Source organism: Lycium barbarum, chromosome 3 (genome assembly GCF_019175385.1).
Source record: "Lycium barbarum isolate Lr01 chromosome 3, ASM1917538v2, whole genome shotgun sequence".
Taxonomy (NCBI): domain Eukaryota; kingdom Viridiplantae; phylum Streptophyta; class Magnoliopsida; order Solanales; family Solanaceae; genus Lycium; species Lycium barbarum.
Genome location: NC_083339.1, coordinates 57,569,821 through 57,586,449, shown reverse-complemented (window position 1 = coordinate 57,586,449; position 16,629 = coordinate 57,569,821). Strand labels below are relative to the sequence as shown.

The 16,629-nt window shown below is 45.2% G+C and overlaps 1 non-coding gene across 1 annotated transcript; it reads right to left on the bottom strand.

Moving 5' to 3' along the window:
• Positions 1-8,432: 8,432 nt before the first annotated feature.
• Positions 8,433-8,538, bottom strand: LOC132634483 (small nucleolar RNA R71). The gene has a single exon (XR_009580202.1). It is a non-coding gene; the product is annotated as a small nucleolar RNA R71 (small nucleolar RNA).
• Positions 8,539-16,629: the final 8,091 nt, after the last annotated feature.

The window sequence follows — 16,629 nt, the reverse complement described above, 5'->3', positions numbered from 1 at the left end:
ATATCGAACCAGCCGATCGGCGATCTGCATTTCCTGCCATATAAAGCCTCGTACGGAGCCATCTGGATGCTGGAATGGTAACTGTTATTATATGCAAACTCAATCAACGGCAAGTGATCATCCCAGCTGCCTCTGAAATCGATAATGCAGGCCCGCAACATATCCCCCAGCGTCTGTATAGTGCGCTCGGCCTGCCCGTCGCTCTGAGGATGAAATGCGGTGCTCAGACTCACCTGAGTCCCTAGTCCCTCCTGAAAAGATCTCCAGAAATGCGCCGTAAACTGGGCGCCTCTGTCAGAAATAATAGATATAGGAACTCCGTGAAGCTTCACAATCTCCTTAATATAGAGCCTGGCATAATCCTCGGCGGAATAGGTAGTCCTGACGGGAAGAAAATGGGCTGATTTCGTCAGCCTATCAACGACGACCCAGATGGAATCATACTTCCGTGGAGTGCGAGGCAATCCTGTAATGAAGTCCATATTAATAACCTCCCACTTCCAAGTCGGGATTTCCATCTCCTGCAACAGTCCACCCGGCTTCTGATGCTCAATCTTGACCTGCTGACAATTAGGGCACTGGGCGACGAACTCTGCAACATCCCGTTTCATACCGTCCCACCAGTATAAGCATCGGAGATCATGGTACATCTTCGTAGACCCAGGATGGACCGAGTAGCGAGCATAATGTGCCTCGCTCATAACCTGCTGCCGAAGGCCTGCAATATCCGGTACACACAACCTGCCTTTGTATAACATAGTGCCGTCCGGTGAAAACTCGAACGGAGTCCTCTCCTTATCATAGGCTGTGTCCCTGTACCGAGCTAAGACAGGATCCTCAAACTGATGCCGCTTAATATCGTCCCTGATAGATGACTCAGAAACCCCTCGAACAGAAATCTGGGTATCTCCAGAATCGGCCAGACGAACCCCGAGACTAGCCAACTGCTGAACATCACGGGCTATCTCTCTCCTGTCTGGCTGTAAATCGGCTAAACTGCCCATAGACTTCCGACTGAGCGCGTCTGCAACAACATTAGCCTTGCCCGGATGATACAGAATATCTACATCATAATCTTTCAGAAGCTCCAGCCACCTCCGCTGCCGCAAATTAAGCTCTCTCTGTCTGAAAATATACTGGAGACTCTTATGATCAGTATAGATATCCACATGAACGCCATATAAATAGTGTCTCCATATCTTCAGAGCATGAATCACCGCTGCGAGCTCCAGATCGTGGGTAGGATAATTCTTCTCATGCTTTTTGAGCTGCCGGGAAGCATACGCTATAACTCTGCCGTGCTGCATCAATACACAGCCTAACCCCATGCCAGAAGCGTCACAATAAATAACATACCCATCCGGTCCCTCTGGAAGAGTCAGAACTGGGGCTGTAGTCAGCTTCTCCTTCAGCAACTGGAAGCTCCGTTCACAAGCGTCAGACCACTGGAACTTAGCTCCCTTCTGAGTCAGCCTTGTCAAAGGCGCTGAAATCGAAGCAAACTTCTCCACAAACCTCCTGTAATAACCTGCTAACCCCAGGAAACTGCGTACCTCTGTGGGCGTCGTAGGTCTGGGCCAATTCTTCACGGCCTCAATCTTCTGTGTGTCCACCCGGACACCATCAGCTGCAATAATATGCCCCAAGAAGGCCACTGAAGACAGCCAGAATTCGCACTTAGAAAATTTCGCATATAACTTCTGATGCCGGAGTACCCCTAATACCGATCTCAAATGATCTGCGTGCTCCGCCTCAGACCGAGAATAAACCAGGATATCATCAATGAATACAATTACAAACATATCCAAGAATGGCCTGAATACCCGGTTCATCAAATCCATGAATACTGCGGGAGCATTTGTTAGCCCAAAAGACATAACCCTGAACTCGTAATGCCCATATCGGGTCCGGAAAGCTGTCTTAGGGATATCGGCCTCTCGTACTCGCACCTGGTGGTAACCGGATCGAAGATCTATCTTCGAAAAACACTTAGCGCCCTGTAGCTGATCAAACAAATCATCAATCCTGGGGAGGGGGTATTTATTCTTTATCGTTACCTTATTCAGCTGCCGATAATCAATACACATACGCAGCGACCCGTCTTTCTTACGCACAAATAATACCGGGGCTCCCCAAGGCGAAGTACTGGGTTTGATGAAGCCCTTACCCAACAAATCTTTCAGCTGCTCCTTCAACTCCTTTAACTCTGCAGGCGCCATTCTATACGGAGGAATAGAGATAGGCTGAGTGTCTGGGAGTAAGTCAATAGAGAAGTCTATCTCCCGCTCTGGAGGAAGACCTGGAAGCTCGTCGGGGAAAACATCTGGAAACTCACTAACCACGGGGACTGACTGAAGTGTCGGCGTCTCGGCGTCCAAGTCTTGCACCCGAACCAGATGATAGATATAACCCTTTCTGATCATTTTCTTTGCCTTAAGGTATGAAATAAACTTACCTTTCGGCGATGCTGTATTACCAGCCCAATTGATAACTGGCTCCCCGGGAAACTGGAAGCGAACTACCTTATTCTGGCAGTCAACATTAGCGTAACAGGAAGCTAGCCAATCCATACCCATAATAACATCAAATTCAGTCATATCTAACTCTACCAGATCTGCCTTAGTGTCACGGTCACAAACGATCACAGAACAGTCTTTATAAACCTGTTTCGCTACAACAAAATCCCCTATCGGCGTGGCTACCTCAAATGGCTCTATAGGTTCAGACATAATACCAATTTTACCGGCAACAAGGGGTGAAATATATGATAAAGTCGAACCTGGATCAATTAATGCATACACAGACCGAGAGAAGACCAATAAAGTACCTGTAACGACATTAGGAGATGCCTCCTGATCCTGGCGACTGGCCAAAGCATAAATGCGGTTCGAAGGACCGCTAATACCAGAAGCTCCACCACGGCCTCTGCCACGACCCGCTGGTGCCGAAATACCCTGCCCCGTAGGGCGCATAGCCACTGACGAAGATGAAGACCCAGCGGCTGATCCGGTAGGCTGCGCTGCACCACCCGAACTACCCTTATACGGGCAATCTCTCACAGAATGGCCCTGACGGCCACAAGAAAAGCATGCACCGGTGGCTCTGTAGCACTCTCCCGTATGGTATCTGCCGCAAAAAGAACACTGAACCCTGGGTGGCCTCATCTGACCAGAACCCCTATCTGTCCGCGAACCTGAAGCCCTGGAGCTCTGGCCTGCTCCTGAATACCCTGGGCTATCGAATCTGCGACCTGTAGGCTGGGGAGGCGCGCTCTGCGCCGGCTGAGATGAAAATCTGCTAGGCTGCTGCGGCTGTTGGGGCTGTCTGCCCCGAAAATCTCCAGATGACCTGGCCCTCTTGGGCTGTCTCCGATCCTGGCCCCTGTCAGGCTGGTGTCCTCCTCTGCCCCGATCCTCCATGCCCTGGGCATGGGCCTGGATACGGGCAATGTCCATACCGGGCTGAGCAGCCAATACTAAGCAGCTATCAACAAAATACCGATCCAGCCCCATAATATATCTGTGCATCCGGTCCGCCATAGTAGCCACCACAGTAGGTGCATATCGGGCCAAGGAATCAAACTCCAAACTATAGTCCCGGATACTGCGGCCCTTCTGCCTCAATAATAAGAATCTATCAGATCTGGCTCGTCGCAACTCTGGGGGCAGAAAATGTCCAAGAAATGCCTGAGAAAAATCGCCCCAAACTGCTGGAGAAGCGCCGTCCCCCCTGGATATCCCCCATGACTCGTACCAGTTTGCCGCCACATCATATAACCGGTACGAAGCTAACGCGACTGACTCTGTCTCGGAAGCATTAATCAAATCTAGAGTGCGTCGCATCTTCCTGATAAACTCCTCAGGATCCTCCTCGGGCTTTGTCCCGAAGAACTCTGGAGGGTTACAAGTCAAAAACTCACGGGCTCTCGAACTATCACGCCTGACTGCCCGGTCACCTCCCAGTCCATGCCCCTGAACCTGCCCTGCCACAAGTCTCGTCAGCAACTGGACTGCCTCCCTCATAGACTGATCCTCAGTGCCTGGCCGTGGAGCTGGAGGCTCAGGTACTGGAACTGCGGGAGCTGGCGGTGGAGCCGCCCCCCGATCTGCGGCTGCGGCCGCCCCAATCTCCTCCACGAGTGGCGGTGTAGACGAACCCTCTGTCTGGGGCAAAGTCCCCGGAGCAATATGTGCCTGGGCCCTGGTAATCCTCTGGACCAGGCTAGTCTCTCCCAAGGCTGCTGACTTGGCCTTTTGGGCCGCGGTTGCCTTTTTTGGAGGCATATCTGCAAATATAGCCGCTCGTTAGGGAGGGGTCATCCTGATAACACAGCTCTATCGCACGATCTAAGACAGAAAGAAGGGTAGTATCCTAAATGCCCTGTAGCCTCCTGTTTATAGGCGTGGTGCACAACACACCGATAAACAAGACTCTACTAGACACGGTCTGTGGACATTCCGAGGACGAACTGCTCTGATACCACTTTTGTCACGACCCAACCCCGTGGGCCGCGACCAGTGCCCGAGCTGGGCACCTATACGTACCCGATACCCCAAATTAGCATATTAACAGAATAATAATATAATAATAATATTAGTGGTCGCTACAGAACTTAGCAGAAAAGCAGACTTGGCACACATAGGCCGATAAGGCCATCACAGAACAGAATATCCCAAACATATGTACAGAACCCACACAGATGTATCCACAGACCTCTACAGAACATATCATAATCATAAGACGGGACAGGGCCCCGTCATACCCTGAACAAAGTACATATCCAGATAGCAGTGACAGACTGTACCAAAAGATGGGCTCTGTAGAAGAGAGCGCCCCAAATAGCAGAAATAGGATCCTAAACGTGTGGATCAGCGAACCTGTCGTCAGTACCTGCGCGGCATGAAAACGCAGCCCCCGAAGAAAGGGGGTCAGTACGAAATATGTACTGAATATGTAAAGCGGAATCACATAAGTCAAATCATATTGGTTACAGAAAATGAGTACAGAATCCAGAGTGTCAAATGCATATTTCCAAAACAGACAGAATGCGTACAAAAACATATGTCATATCATATCATATCCGGTCCCTGACACGGGACTCGGCAGACAGAATGTGGCCACCCTCCCGACGCTGGTGCCACTATACAGAGGAATCAGAAAAAGGGGCGTGGCCCCGTATCATATAATGTCATATCAAAATGGCCATACAGATCAGATCAGAATAGGCGGACATGGCACATCATACTCCACAGACCCATGTACGCGTATACCTGCCCCCTCACAACGGGACGCGGCGAACAATGCAGAGAATTACGCTTGACAACATATCCTGGCCCGGGCTCAGTGTGGGAAACATTGGGACATCCACGAATGGAGTAGTGAGAGACTAATGCAATTTAAAAATATCATAAGTATTTTCAAAGACTCGATGAGGCGTAGCGAAGACAAACAAATCAAATGGAGTCGGACGGAATCAGAATTAATACAATTCGGATATCATAATAATTTACAAAAATATAACTTTACTGAAGTCATTCCGAGTGTCAAAATAATTTATAAGATTTAATAGAATATTTAGAATAATATTCATTAAGCGATTAGTAGGGTAATTAAAACATTTCTTTCAAAAATCGCTTAAAAAGGAATCTTTAGCATATTAGGGGCAAAACCGTAAATAGCGGGCCCGCCTCGGGACAAATAAGGCGGCGGGCTCAAATTGTGCCCTCTAAGCATATCGAGTCACCTAAAAAGGTTCTACAGACATTCTATGACTTTCTGAGTAATTTGGAGCAAAATCGCATAATTTCAGAAAAAGTGTATCAAAGTAGTTCAATTCTATTGAAAGAAAAACTGAAATTTTGTCTTGCGGATTCCGAGGGCCAAGAGGTCCTTCGAGGCCCGGATCCGACCCTAACATACTAGGGGCATGCCAAGGGAAGAATTGGGTTTGCTTTACATACCTTTCACGCTCCTTAAGCCTTTCCAATCTCACTTCCCGTTTCGTCGAAAAACTGCAATTGGTCAAGTTTACCAATTGTAAGCTAATAATACCAAAGTTCCAATTTGATGCATAATTGGCTACCGAAATTTCGGCAGCACCTCTCCTATACATATAGCACCCCGAGAATTCAACTCGGCTATAATTCATCAACAACAACCCAAACAACAACATTAACATCAACAAAAAGCATTAACAACACAATTATCCTTCAACTAGTCATTGTTTCCACAACTTGCCATAACTTCCCTTCTAATCCAAACTTTCAAACTAACATCATTACTTTCACATCCATAATTACTCAAGATCATCACAACATAGATTTAGAGGCATTTCATATCATTTTCCTTAAGATATACACTTGATATACATAATATACAATTTTCCGCCAAAGTCTTAATTTATGCAAAACATCAAATCTTTGGCATATAACTTCATAACAAGTTTCCAACTTCCAAATTCATCAATGATCATCACTATTAGCAATCAAACAACTTCATTTCCTTAATGTCGGAAAATTATACTAAAACGACATAAGTTTCTATATTCCAATTCAATACAAACTTATATCATTCTAACTTCATTCACATATCAAGCATTACAATAACACTCCAATACACTAAACAAACTTAATCCATTTTATTCTCAAGCCAAATACACCACACGGCCAAGTGCTATTTTAGCAATTCAATCAAATTTATTCCACTTTCATTCTCAACATGAATTCCATCACATTCACAACTAGAATACAACATAGTTTCAACACATTTTTGGCTATACAACATATATATACACACGGCTACACCTCCAATTCCAAACCCACATTGCAAACTTCCATTTTTCCATCCAATCAACACATTTCTACATACTACAACACAAACAAAACTCAACAACACAATAAAAAGGTAGAAATTCTTACCTTTTCCTCAAGTCTCCTTCACTTGAATATATGATCACCTTGGAGATTCTAGTGCTCCCCACTCCAATCCAACTATACCAAGATGCAAAGGAACCTTGAATTAGTAGGAATTTAACAAGAAATGAATTTTTGAAGCAAGATTTTGGAGGGTCAATTTTGCCCCTCAAACCCGAAACCCTCTCCCTTTTCTTTCTTATTTTTGCTTTGTTTGGTCTTGCCTTCTAATGTCTTGAATCTTCTTATACATATAATATCAAGACTTGGTCACATGACCAAGCACATGACCAAGTAAAAATGGGCTTGGATCAAGGCCATTATGTTAATTAATCTTATGGAAATTAAATACAAATTTTGGGCTTGGGCCAAGGCCATCATGGCCGGCCACCCCCTAATATTTTGGGCCTCAATTGTTTCTTATTTTACAAGCCCAACAACTTGTGAATCGTATTTTGTAATTCCCGAAACAAATTTCCAAAATTCCAAAATTACCCTTAGCCTTGTCCCACACTTTCATGACTCTATTCTTTCATGCATAACTCCTATGTTCAACAAGATATAAAATTAATCTTATATCTCAAGAATCCCATATAATTCAAGTTTCTCCAAATGTGTGAAAACACGGGATATAACAGATTAAGTGCATTCATATAATGATCCATTACAAGTATATCAAGATTAATACCCATGATCATACACTCTATCTGACGGGGACACAACCTTAGTTTCTTTTACCATAAATATTCACCAAAGCAATAATTTAGCAACTAGTCATAGAAAAACCAACTTTTACACAAATTATTGGATTAAGACATTAGACCTAGAACTTAGCATCTACGACTTTAGTACCCTTTTCACACCATATTCCCTGTGGGATTCGACCCCAACCTTGTTGGGTTACTATATTTGACAACGTCCGCGTTATACCATTTATAGGTGTAATTTGAGCGTATCAAATTTTGGCGCCGTTGCCGGGGAATACGGTTTTGAAATTACTAAGTAGTGTTTGCTTTGATTAAAGTATTTTGCTTATTCCATCACACCTTGTTTGCTACTTTATGTAAACCAGGTGGATATGAATCAAAATCAGCAAAAATCAGCGTGCGGGTAATCAGGTGAATCGGTTGAACAATCAAACGGATGAATCTGATGATGAGAATATTTTTGCTGAACTGGTTCAAGAGGAGGACTATGCATCTGCCATTTTTCAACCTCGAGTTGGAGCAGCTACTGTGAAAATTGACTCATCTCTTTACCAGCTGCTGAAACTTGAGGGGTACTTTCGGAATTCTACCGAGAATGACCCTCAACATCATTTGCAGAATTTTGTGGATGTGTGTGCTAATCACGTCCAGAACAATGTTCCACAAGATGCGATTCGGTTGAGACTATTCAAGTATTCCTTAGCTGGAGAGGCAAGAACATGGTTCGAGAAGCTGCCCCGAAATTCAATTACTTCATGGGCAGAGATGGTCACTATTTTTCTTAAAAAGTGGTATCCTCCTAGTAAGAAGGCTGAGATTCGAGACAAGATATATGAATTCAAGCAGCGACCGGGGGAACAACTATATGAAGCCTGGGAGAGGTTCAAAGAATATCTGCAGAAGATCCCAAATCATGGTTTTCCGGAAAATATATTGATGGAGAAGTTCTACCGAGGGTTAGATCCAGTGACACAGTCAGTAGCTAACAATGCAGCTGATGGGTGTTTTATGAAAAAGACCTTCCGACGAGTGACCATAATACTTAACAAGCTGACAACTCATAATCAGGCTTGGCACTCGAACAATGCTGATGTGGTACCGTATGGTAGTGCTATGCTCCAGAATATAGTGAAGGAGAATCAGGACACCCAGCAAACATTGGCAGAACTTGCAACAAATATTTCCTTGCTGACAAAGAAGTTTGATGAGTCTCAAATCAAGAAGGTAAATGTTTGTGAGGAAGATGCAGTTTTGCCAAAAGGGATGTACCATGCTCCAGATGGTCCGTTCCTGGATAGGCCACCTATGCAGGTTGAAGATGCTAACTATGTTAATAACTCTCAAAGGGGTTATCAAAGGCAGAATTACCAGGGTGGTTATCAGAATCAGAATCAGAATCAATGGAGACCTCAGCAAGGTCAAGGTGCTTACAACAACTCTGGGAACTACAACAATAACTATGGTGGTGCGAACCAAGGGAGCTACAACAACAACAACAATTTTGGGAACAAGAGTTCCAACCCTTATATATCACCGAAAGGGCAATCATCAGAGCAGGGTAGTTCGAAAGTTGAAGCAATGCTTGAGAAGATTCTGGAAAATCAATCGAAGTCTGAGAGGACTTTATCTAGGTTGACAGAAACAGTGGGTTCTCATACAGCGGCTATTCAGAAGCTTGAGTCGCAGATGAGGGATATTTCTAGAGAGCAGCACCCTCCGAAAAAGGGAGGACTTCCAAGTGACACCATCCCAAATCCGAAGAATGGGGGAGGCGGTTTAAACAATGTGTTTGCCATTACTACTAGAAGTGGCAAAACAATACAGGGAGCTGCTGAAGAGGTGATTGATCTTGAGCCGATAGATGAAGAGAATGAGGTGCAGTCTGACGCACCTATTATTGCTGATGAGATCCCTGCTGACAAGAAGGTTGCTGATATTCCAGAGATGGTGAGAGAAGCTGATGACACTAGCTAGCAGGCTATAAAATGGGCTCTTCGCCCTTTGACACAGCTCTTCAAATCTAAACCTCCTTTTCCTCAGAGGTTGGTAAAAAAGAATAGAGATGCTAAGTTTGAGAAGTTTTATGATCAGCTGAAGCAGTTATCTCTGAATTTTCCCTTCTTGGAAGCTGTCAAGGAGATGCCAGGTTTTGCAAAATATCTGAAGGAGTTGCTGACCAAGAAGAAAACGGTGCAGCATGACACCGTGAGTTTGACTCACACTGTGAGTTCCATCATTTCAACTACAACTGTGCAGAAAAAGGGAGATCCTGGGGCGTTCACCATTCCTTGTTCTATTGGGCACCACGATTTTGCTCGCGCTTTGTGTGATAATGGGGCGAGTATAAATTTGATGCCTCTTGCTGTATATAAACAATCAGGTTTGGGCATGCCAAGACCGACTACGATGAGGTTGTAGATGGCTGATAGGTCTATCAAAAGACCTGTTGGGGTGGTTGATGATGTGATTGTGCGGGTTGGGAAATTTTTGTTGCCCGCTGATTTTGTGATTCTTGACTGCGCTGTTGATCGAGACATTCCTATCATTTTGGGGAGACCTTTTCTTACTACAAGGAGGGCGCTGATGGATTCTGAGAAAAATGAAATAAAGTTTCGAGTCAACAATGAAGAACTGACCTTTCAGGCTAGCAAAGGGATGAAGTTACCAAGTGCTTACGAGAGTATCTCGGTAATTGATTCAGTGGATGTTGTTGATGAAGCAGTGGAGTTCAAAATGGAAGAAGAGAGTTTGGGTGAGGCTTTGGCTGGTATTTTGATGAATTTCGATGCTGAAGACATGGAAGGTTATGAGGAGACAGTAAATTCACTTGTTGGGTTGGGCTCATACACATACCACCCAAAGAAGCTGAGTCTCGATCTCGAGAATAGAACAACTCCTCCAGCAAAGCCTTCAATCATTGAGCCGCCTAAGTTGGAACTTAAGAAACTCCCATCTCACCTGAAATATGAGTTTCTTGGTCCCGACAATACATTACCGGTGATTGTTTCAGCCTTATTGACTGAGGAGCAGAGTATGCATCTTTTGAAGGTGTTGAGGGAGTATAGGCGTGCTATTGGTTGGACCATAGCAGATATTCGAGGTATCCCATCTGGAATCTGTGAGCACAAAATTCAGTTGGAGAAGGGCAGCAAACCCAATGTAGAGCATCAGAGGCGACTAAACGAGAATATGCAAGAGGTAGTCAAGAAAGAGATCATCAAATGGCTAGATGCAGGTGTGGTTTTCCCGATTGCTGATAGTAAATGGGTGAGCCCGGTCCAATGTGTTCCTAATAAGGGCGGTATCACTGTTGTGTCGAATGCCAAGAATGAGTTGATCCCGACCAGAACTGTCACCGGATGGAGAGTTTGCATGGATTACCGCAAGCTCAATACAGCCACTTGCAAGGACCACTTTCCTATGCCCTTCATTGATCAGATGCTTGACAGGTTAGCAGGGCGTTCTTACTATTGTTTCCTCAATGGGTATTCGGGCTACAACCAGATAAACATTGCTCTGTAAGATCAAGAGAAGACCACTTTCACTTGTCCTTATGAAAGTGGTGGGTGACTCATTTGAAGATTTTCTTGGCCATCTGGGTCAAGTGCTGAAAAGGTGTGAGGAGACCAATCTGGTGCAGAATTGGGAGAAATGCCATTTTATGGTGAAGGAAGGAATCGTCCTCGGTCAAAAAATCTCTGAAAAGGGGATCGAGGTCGATCAAGCAAAAATTGATGTGATTTCAAAGCTTCATCCACCTATCTCAGTCAAAGGTGTCCGAAGTTTGTTGGGACATGCTGGGTTCTACAGGCGCTTCATCAAAGATTTCTCTAAAGTTGCAAATCCCTTGTGCAAGCTTCTTGAAAAAAAGGCTAAATTTGTGTTTGATGAAAAGTGCCAGAAGGCGTTTGAGGAATTAAAAGAGCGTCTCACTACTGCTCCTATTATTGTTGCTCCTGACTGGTCCCTACCATTTGAACTGATGTGTGATGCTAGTGCTTTTGCAATAGGTGCAGTGCTTGGGCAGAGGCACAATAAAATTATGCACCCGATCTATTATGCTAGCAGAACGCTGAATGCTGCACAGATGAATTACACAGTGAACGGAGCAAGAGCTACTTGTTGGGGTCCAAAGTTGTGGTTTATACTGATCATGCAGCCTTCAGATACCTCATGGCAAAGAAGGAAGAAAAGCCACGACTGATCAGATGGGTGCTATTGCTGCAAGAGTTCGATTTCGAGGTAAAAGACCGAAAGGGTACTGAAAACCAGGTGGCTGACCATCTCTCTCGGCTTGAAGAAGCTGGGAGACCTTCTGATGAACTTGATATCGATGATGCTTTTCCAGATAAAAGGATGTTGGCAGTGTTGATGGAGGTAGCACCTTGGTATGCCGATATTGCCAATTATTTGGTGACAGGTATAGTTCCCGATGATATCAAAACTTATCAAAAGAAGAAATTCTTGCGGGATGCTCGGCAGTACTATTGGGACGAGCCTTATTTGTTCCGAACATGCGCTGATAACATCATTCAGCGTCGTGTTCCGAAAAGTGAAGTTATGGCAATTCTAAAGGCATGCCATGACTCTCCTGTTGGGGGTCATCATAGTGGAAACCAGACTGCAACCAAGGTACTTGAGTGCGGGTATTACTGGCCGACTATTTTTCATGATGCTAATCTTTTGGTGCGGTCCTATGATCAATGTCAAAGGCAAGGGAATATCGGCAGAAGGCAAGAGATGCCTATAAATTTTGTTTTGGAGGTGGAAGTGTTTGATGTCTGGGGGATTGACTTTGTGGGACCTTTTGTGAGTTCTGGTGGAATGAAATACATCTTGGTAGTTGTGGATTATGTGTCAAAATGGGTAGAAGCGGTGGTTTTACCCAATAATGAGGCCAAGAGTGTTATGGGGTTCCTTAAGAAGAACATATTTACTCGTTTTGGAACTCCGAGGGCGATAATCAGCGATGGTGGATCCCACTTTTGCAATAAAGCGTTCGCGGGACTGATGGAGAAATATGGTGTAAAGCATAGGGTGGCAACGCCTTATCACCCTCAGACAAGTGGACAGGTTGAAGTGTCCAATAGGGAGATCAAAAGTATTCTAGCAAAGACAGTGAATGCCAATAGAACTGATTGGGCCCGCAAGCTCGATGATGCTCTATGGGCATACCGGACTGTTTTCAAGACTCTAATTGGGACTTCACCCTTCAAGTTTGTATTCGGGAAAGCTTGTCACTTGCCGGTTGAACTTGAACACAAAGCTATGTGGGCGCTAAAGAAGCTGAACATGGACTGGGAGGAAGCAACCAAGCTGTGGTTGTTCCAATTAAATGAGATGGATGAATTTCGGTACCAGGCGTATGAGAGTGCAGCCCTCTATAAAGAAAGGATAAAGCAATACCATGACAAGAAGATTCTGAAGCGAGAGTTCTACAAGGGCGACTCTGTATTACTGTTTAACTCTCGGCTGAAGTTGCTACCGGGTAAGCTTAAATCCAGGTGGTCTGGTCCGTTTGAGGTGGTAGGTGCCTCACCCCATGGCGCGGTTGAATTGAAGTTCGGAGATGGTACTCGGACATTTAAGGTGAATGGACAGAGATTGAAGCACTACCACGGAATGGTTTCGGAGGAGAGGGTTGTTGATCGCTACAGGTTGAAACACCTCGGAACGAACAATGATCTAGTGTACCAAGATAAGGAGTGATTGGTCACCACCGTCGTGCCGCGACGTTAAATCAAGCGCTTCTTGGGAGGCAACCCAAGTGTAATGTTTATTTTTCTTTGTTGTTCTTCGTACATATAGGGTAATGGTTGTTTTGGTGCAGGAATATATGACAGAAAAATTCTGCTGAGATGCAGGTAAGTTCAGTTGTCAGACACTGTTCTGCAACATTGCAAAAGACGCCTGAAGTATACTGACCGTATTTCACAATACGGCTCGTACCACAGGGCGTATTTAACAATGCTGCAAAACAGTGAGCACTGTAATGTAACATGCTGGGTTATGACCACGTAGGATGGACCGTATTTCACAATACGGTCCGTAAACCTGAACGTAAACTAACATGAGACAATACAGTGTACTGCCCGATATAACATATCTAAATATGGGTCGTAAATCAATTTACGGACCGTATTTAGAACAAAAAAAAATATATAACGCAGAAATTTAAATAAAACCCCCACGATTTAAACCAGGGCAGATGAACCAACCACTCTAATCGACTTCCCTCCATTATTTCTCCTTTCACAAATCAATACACCACGATCTCCCTCCATCTTCACGTCTTCTTTTCCATTTTCTTCCATCCCCACGACTACCCACCATTAAACCATCACCTTCCATCTCCCTAACCACCATAAATACGCAAACTCCACCCAAAATCAAAACCCAGCCCACCAACAATTCCATCTCACCAAGAATTCGAAATCTCCCTCTGTCCCAGGTTTAATTTCGTGTGTGATTGCAGTGGTGCTCTAAAAATCTGTGCTTCTAGTGGTCTGATTCATCATTGAAAGGTATGACTCATGCTCCCCATCCTTCTTTTATATCTGTGAACTTGAACTTGGTGGTAAGTGATTGTTTACACTGGGTTTGTGAAATTAAGTGCTTAATTCCCTTGGTTAATGATCTTGTGAGGGGGTAGAGGTGTTTAATCTTTTTTAATACTCGTGGGTAATTGTTAATCACACCCAAATGGGTTGGAGGGCATTCCATACTTTAAATTTCAATATTTGAAGTTTTGGTCTGCCCACCAATAACTTAACTCTTGTGGGAATTACTCAAAATTGGTAGAAAATGGGTGAAGTCTGAGTAACCCAAATCCTGAACACAATGTGAGACCAAGATGTGGAATGGAATTTGGAATCAACATATATATATGTCTGTGGTACGAATTACGACTGCACTTTACGGGCCGTAATTCACTTTACGGTCCGTATTTAAGCATCTTCGAGTGGACAGAATGGTATCCAAAAGGAATCCCAATTTACGATCTAACTTTACGGATCGTATTTCAGTTTACGGTCCGTATTTAAGCTTATAGATTGGGACAGAATTTTATCCACTACAAATGGTCAGTTTATGGTCGTACTTTACGGACCGTAAACCAGTTTACGGTCCGTCTTTTGTGTTTACGACCACAGACAGAACATATATGTTGTGCATAGTCAAACTATCTTATTTTTGGTTGGATGTTCCATGGTAACTAATATGTGGTGTCTTTTGCAGGAATGGGTCATAAAAGGAAAGCAAGCAAAGCGGGGGCCCCAGGCACGGGCAAGAAAAGGAAAGCGCACTCGGATTCAAGATTGATGGATGAACCATCCAATTCAGAGGGGGAACAGTCAGGATCCGAGTACGCCGAGGTGATACCACCACCAAAAGTCAGGGGGCCCCCGACCCAAGACAAAGCGGCAACCACATCACAGCCCTCACCTATGACCCCGTCCAAATCCACGTCGGAAGCCTCCCAGTCTGAAGAGGGGGATTCCGATGCGGAAGCATCAAGCAGGGGAGCTACCACCCAAACTCCACCAGAGAGTAACTCAGCAGGGTTGAGTGAGGGCAGTGATCCGGTTGATGGAACGCCGCCTAAGGGTCGCAAGCTGGTCGTAAGGACCAAACAGTTGGATGAAGAGAAGCTGTGGTTCTCGGTAAAGGGGTCAAAGGAGTTGTATGACCAAGGGATGGTCGGGTATGAGAATGGTGGGCAGCCGTCGAGGAAAATATTTGAAGAACGACGGCTGATTTTCGAGGGTATTTCAGCTCACCCACAGCTGGATGATACCATCAAAGGATACAAATTAGATGCATTCACTCATGAGCCGGGAGAATATGCTCCGCATATTGTGCGGGAGTTCTATGCAACCTATGGGGCCGTCTTGAGGTCGATGAAAAAGCCAAGTCTTGCCTGGCATCAGATCCCAATACTGGAAAATGTGACGGTCCGGAACTCCCTGGTTGATATCTCCGCCAAAGCCATCAATAGGGTCCTGTTTGGTGATGACTTTGTGGCTCCCACTGATCTGAGCCTGTTCTTAGACAAATGAGACAGGAAGGACAACAAATCCGTCAGGGAACGGACTACAGCACTTATCACATCTGAGCCACATGAGCAGAAATGGACTAACGATGGGAAGGTAAAGATCACTAAAAGCTCTTTGTCCACAGAGGCCAAATTTGGTGGACTTTGCTGCGGTATCGGATCACTCCAACACAGGCAGATAATACCCTTTCCACCAATCAGGCAGTCACTATTGCCTCCTTCATGTCGAGATACCCGATGGATATTGGGGAATTGATAGCTAAGGAGCTGCATGTCCGGGCACACAAGCCCAACCAGAACATGGTCTTTTCGTGCCTTATCACGGCATTGTGTTGACGGGCAAGAATAATTCCACTTCCAGAGTGGGACGGTACCATTACAGCCGCACATGTAGGGGATTGGAGGAAAAACAAGCCGGTAAGCAAAAAGGACCGGGAGGCAGATCAGTCCGGTGATGACGACGACACTCAGTTAGAGTTGAGTCCGAGCCGTGCTTATGGGATTGATCCAATAGGGTCCGAGTTTGGTGCTGCTACTACTGGGCCTGAGGTTCCCACGACAGGTGTTTCTGGTACTGTCCATGCACAGGAGGCCGCTGCCACACTTGGTAATTCTGAGGCAAGACCTCCACCACCACCTCCGGCCACACACGATCATCCTTCGGGGTCCGCCACTGCTGCTGCGATAGCCGACCCTGCTGATCCAGAGCTGGGATTGCTGCACTTCAGTCCTGCTAACTACAGCCAGAATGCAATTAAAGCGGTGCTAACTACAGCCAGAATGCAAGTAGACAAAATCTTGCTACAATTCAGGCCGACGGTGAAGAAAATAGTGCAGCAGCTGGTTACTGAGGCGACCACAGAGATCCGTGATGAGTTTCAGAAAAAGCACGAGGTGTATCAGGCTAGGCTTGACAGCTTTGAGGCGAGATTGTTGACTCGAGAGCAGACCGCACCCG